Below are 6,000 nucleotides of genomic sequence, written 5' to 3' on the forward strand. Positions count from 1 at the left end.
GGATTAAATGGATCAATTCTCATGGTCTGGCATCTGTATGTGGTATATGTTGGCTGTAACGGATGGTTGTTACAGCGCAATGATGACCAAGGAAGTGTTGGATGAGAATAGACAATAAAAAGTGTATTTGGTCGGGGCTGAAATAAAGCTTTACGACTAAAAGGGGAATCCCCGGAGGTTGTTCTTGTTTACTTGAAGCATCAGGTGGTTGAGGTTTTCAAATCAAGGTAGCAAAGATAGTACCAGGTCAGGTCTCTGAAACCTTTCTAGCACTTATTCCATCCTACTGTGTGAAAAAAAACCCTCAAAGTAATCCTGTGAATTGTATGAAAATGATTTGTCTCAACTGCCCTGTCTTTTTCCTTATCTCTGTCTTTCTTTGTCTCGCACAATCTCCACCCAGACATCTGCTGCTTTGCCTCAGCAGAATGCTTACAGACAACCACCACTGGTCGTAGCTGAAGAATACGGGCACGGCAGTGTTTCCCCTCTATGATTTACTCACAAGTTAATGAGAGCATAAAAAGGCTCTCTGTCGCTGAAAGAATCGGGGAGTTATGGGCCAGCGTCTCCTCGGCCCTCTGGACACTCGGGGGATCAGGGGCTCGCCACGATGTCTTTACCCTCAGAACTGTTACACTATTTATGGACCCTATTGGGTGCACATGGGCCCGTTGTTTATGGTTCTCCATCTGGTGCTGTGGGGGCATTGTTGTCGATACTTAGGACACGGAGTTTAAGACGGAGTCTCTCTGCTGGGAGGTCCATCAGTGGAAACAGCGTGTGGTTAAACAAGGAAAGTTAGGTGGTTTGACTGGGTGTAGGATAATAAAATGTGCATTTATTGATGTAAAGTGCTTGAAACTGTTAAAGTTAATACCTGGAGATACAGGAAAGCTTGAAAAAAACATATGGAAGAACCCATACACAAGACACCTCTGATGACATGAAGACAAATTTGTGATTCTGGGCAATATCAATAAATCTGACATGACTCGACATGAAGGACAAGAAGGCTGTGAGGTGTAAGAAACTCTCTTTTGACATACGGTATCTTCACATGTCTGTCTCAGACAAACATAATCTTACGAGACGAGGTGAGAGAAGTCAAGTTATTTCATTTATTACAAATAGACCATCAACTTTACTGTTTTGTTTCAAAGTCAAGTTGCTGGAAACACAATTCCAAATTCAAGAAACAGTTTGCCGTATCAACTTTATCAAATGATAAAATGGCAGTTCTGTCTTTACACTGTGTTGTGCTGCCAAAACATTACTGTCGGTTTAATTAAACGGTTTTAATAACAACAGCCTCTGTACCTCGAAGACATTGAAAGGGAACAAACCCTTGGATGCCATTAAAATAGAGAAGTTTGAGCATCATGCTCAAGAACACTTTTTGGGGAACAAAGCCACTGACCCTCTCTAAACTGCCACATCATCGACTGCATCTGTATCCATCTGTATCCATCTTTATCCACATGATCATTTTCCTGATGAACACAAGACACCACCTGTCTCTTGTTTGGGATCAAGTACATCGTGGTATGTCCTCCTATCTATCTATAGAATGATGAATATGCTGAGGGAAGCAATTTGAGAAATGCTTTGTTGATGAAAGTGATGGAACAAGACAAGCTGACCTTCAGAAGGGGGACAGTTTTACCTTGAAGATTTGAGAGGAATTTCTATTTAAATTGTCCTTTACAGTTTCTTTTAAATGTCAGTCACTCTGAATAAGAGTGACAGTTGAATCCCCTCAAGAGAAAGAGTTAATGCCTTTTGAGATAATGTTGAAAAGCATGCAAGATTTAGTTTTTTAGTTTTTTAAGCCGTGCTGCACCCAAAGCAATCAGATCTGGATCAGTTTCCTTGAGACGCAGCCTTTTTCTCGTAAATGGGTGGGATTCCTGGTCCCGTCCCTCCAGGGGAGTACAAGTGTATGAATAGCTAATGTTGCAACGAGACCTTTCATTTAGTGCCAGAGAATTTCTTCCCCGCTGTCACACAAACAACAATGTAAAGTTTACGTTGCTTGTTGGTCAGACAGCCAATAATCACAAAAACATAGTTGTGTGAGTCAGACGGGAAGTTTAAATATTTCTTTCCAGATTCGTCTGGAAGAACATGCCCCGATTGTGGAAAGTGTTTGATTTATGTTATTGGCTGGTTATCTGTTGAAATAAACTAAAGATGACTCATCTTACTGGTACGGTATTGGTTCTATTGTTTGGATACTTTTTAACATACAGTTAGTTAAGCCTATAAAACTGTGTCACCTGACCAGTGGACTAGGCCAGAATAAAAAAAAATCTGTGTGATCGAAGACCTTTGGAAGAAAAGCAGTATCCTTTTGAAATGATAGGGATGTCATTTAAGGCGGTATGCATCCATTTGTCCTTCTGGTGATTCGTGTCCATTATGAATGTCCAGAGTGTCCGTCAAGTGAAGCATTTTGCCCCGTTCATGACACACATGACATTGATCTGCTCACCAGCCCAGAGCGCTCCATTGTCGAGTCGTCCGTTGCACCTGATGCGCGATGCCGGCCAGCGCCGCACTCCCTTAACAGAGCTTTAATTGTTTTATACCCCCTCCACATTCTTGGGCTTGCAGTTTCACCTCAGCCCACACTCACACACACACATGTGTCCATATACACACAGATTGAAGCAACACTCATCAGACATTGTTTTTATTCTTTCCAATGACTTTCTATGCTCGGCTAGCAGTACTAATAAATACAAGTGTGTGGGAATGTGGTCCTTCTTAGGAATTGCTGGTCCTAAAGTGAAACCACATTTTGTCCAAGCAGAGTTGAGTAAAGAGGGTAGTATGAGAAACAATTCAGGGAAATCAATGAATCATACTTCTACAGTGCAATATAAAGTTTATTTTACGTTGCTATTGTTACTTATGAAAGATTTAACACATTTTGAAATGACCTGTTTGCTGTCCAATAACAGAGGTTTCCAGTATTTTTGTCTTGTGATCCCTTAAAGGGGAACTCCATCCATTTCAGACATCATAGTTTGTTGACATGGATGTGACAAAAAGCTGTCTAAAGACACATGATGAAGTGACGTCTCTCAAGTCAGCGTTGGTTGAGGCTGACAACTACAATTTAGGAATGAAAAAAATCGCTAGTTGTTCAAAAGAACCGCTGTTCTATAACACTTAATCAACCGTTTGTTAAACCTCTATGTATCGTAGGATCTGCCGTGTTTTTCTTTTTGGATATTTCCTGCTGCGGCTGCCAGGACCTCATTTACTCTTATTCAGGGCTGGGAAACAGGTTTTAGACACCAGGGAAATCTGGTGTGCCTCTGCTTCTCTCACAGCTAATTAGTGTGTGAACTAATTGCATTGCTAACTTTAGCAAAGCGACAGCCTAGTTCCATCTGTCCGCTATCTATAAAGTAGGGAGGGAGATAGAGTAGAGTGCTGGTGACATCCAAGATCCTTTTAGAATATTCTAGCGAGAACTTTTATCTCGGGAGCCTGTAAGTTGCTCCAGCCTGGTTCAAATGATCTTTCGGCCATTTGGCAATACACTAAAGGAGACCGAGACCCTCTGCAACTGACCACAATCATGCATCTGGTTTACTGAGACTCAACATCAAGTTTCCAAATATAGTGTTGTGTCTTGGAACATGGAGACAAACTAAATTCTTTGACAAACAAGCTGCTCTGAGCATCCATCAGACTGTCAGATCTCTAATTTTTAAAGGAATACTAATTTTACTAAATATGAAGCTGGCCACTAACTAGCTATCTGAGCTTATCATAAAGACTGGAAGCAGGGGGAAATGGATAGTCCGGTCCTGTCCTCCTCGTGGTGGTGGTAATACTCAGAAGGTCACTGCTCCCCTTCTAGATAGACCACCATTTTCATATCAGTCTTCACGCTAAGCTAAGCTAATTGCTTGCTTCCTCTAGTTTCATATTGGTTATACAGACATGAGAGTGGATTCCTCTGAAGCATTACTTGGCGTAACAGTTGCTTACTGTGACGACAGAAAGGTTCGGTTTGCCCAAATCACTCAACCTTCAGCGGTATTTAGCCATGCAGGTAGTTTGGGTTTTATGTTCCCAAGTCCATCTCTGAGATGTCTGCCTCCACTCCAATTCAATATACATTATAATACAATGTATTACATTAAACTCTGCGTATTGATTTACCTCAATATACGCCTTTTTCATTCATATTTCTTTGGAAAAAATAGTCCCTATGCAGGTGACAGATGTTGTCATTGCTCTGAGGGAGGCAGAAACGTCTGTGATTTTAAGGTCTGCTCCTAAAATGATGTCTTTGCTAATGATTTGTGATGATGTTTTGTAGATTTTCCTAACTGTGCAGACTTACAGCAGTTGCTGCTCGAAAGATTGCACACTCCTACAGGCAAATCAGGGAAACATTGCTCTGTCACCACGTGAGATTGAAAGATTTCACACACATTCTCACTTTCGCAGCTTTATAATAATGCCCCTTGTTTAAAGCGTGAAACCATGCTCTCTGTGTGGCTGTCAGACGAAACTAAAGTTTGTGTGAGGTGAGCCAGAGGCTCTTGTGGTTTGGTGACCTAGACTTCCACTGATGAGGAAAACAGACGCCCACTTCCAACAGACCCCCCCCCCACCTGCCACACGCCTTCCTGCGGTTGAGGTTCAGCGGGAGGATGAGACTCAAATATGATATGCAACGCAACCAACACGTAACAAACGACCGGAGAGAGAAAACTGAAGATTATGAGGGATGGATGTAAAGGCAAGGTTTGTGGATAGCAGTGGATCAGGTTTCTGGGAAACTGAGTTCAGGGTTATACGGGGGGTGACTACAGAGGAGATGGGCCACAGTGGGACTTGACTTGTTAAAAAGTGAACATGTAAACGTATCAGTCAGTCCATGGCACCTGGTCTAGAAATGTCCATACGAGGCGCAAAGTGAAATGCTCTTGAGCAGTATTATGTGAGGTCAGAGGTCAGGGAGTGTGTTGCTGCTGCTGTACAGTGGTCCACAGAGAAAAAGGGAGAGAAATGTTAACCTTAAGGTCCAGTTTGTTATATATATTGGGTTGCATTTATTATTATCACATATCCAGCAGTTAGAATCTGTGCCACCCCAAACAATGAGCAAATAGAGCCCACGTCAACAATAAACAAATGGATGTAGGAGCAAGCAAACTGAGAAAAGAAAGGAAACTCATCATGTCCCAAAATGTTGTAATGAAATCTGAGATAAAATGAGTTCGGTTTTGGGTTCCTTCACTGTTTCTGTGATATATTTACAGCTAAAACGTGTCTCAAATGTGAACTCCTCATTCATTATAATTTTAGGTAGTGCCTATTCAGCTTTTCATAATTTCATTGCAATCATTGAACTGATTGAACAACATTGAGTTGTGTGAATGAGTCCCCATGATGATCTTTACAGGGCAGCCAGTTACTTTATCCAGATTACATCATCATTTCTGGACAACTTGACACCAGGTAGTGATGTAAAAAAACAATCTGTTAAAAATAGGAAAAATGGGCCGGGACACATGACATAATGAAGAGAAATGTTCTTTTGAAGAAGGTCAAACATGAATAGATTGTGAGGCTCCAGGTGTGTCTGTGCTTCTCTGACACTCGACTCACGTTATGTTTAAGATCTTCACAGGGATATTAAATTTATCATCCAATCTTGTGCCATTGTTGGATATATAACGCACATGCAGGCATTACTGGCCCATAAAAAGGGGGAGACTGCACAAAGTGGATTCATGAAACATGCCCTCAACATAATCTTATCGTCCTCCTGATAAATAACACTCATTTTGTCATCAGATGCAGTTCATGCTGGCGCCTGTCAACCAGCTGCTCGAATGTCCACCTTCATTATTTTGATTCTTTCAGCTGAGCCGAAAAAGAAAAGAGTTTCATTGTTAATCAGTGAACTCAGTAAAATAACGAAGTGTGAACTTGTGTTTTCTGAGGATTATATATGAGCCTGTGACT

The sequence above is a fragment of the Pholis gunnellus genome (assembly GCF_910591455.1).
Source record: "Pholis gunnellus genome assembly, chromosome: 19".
NCBI classification, from domain to species: Eukaryota; Metazoa; Chordata; class Actinopteri; order Perciformes; family Pholidae; genus Pholis; species Pholis gunnellus.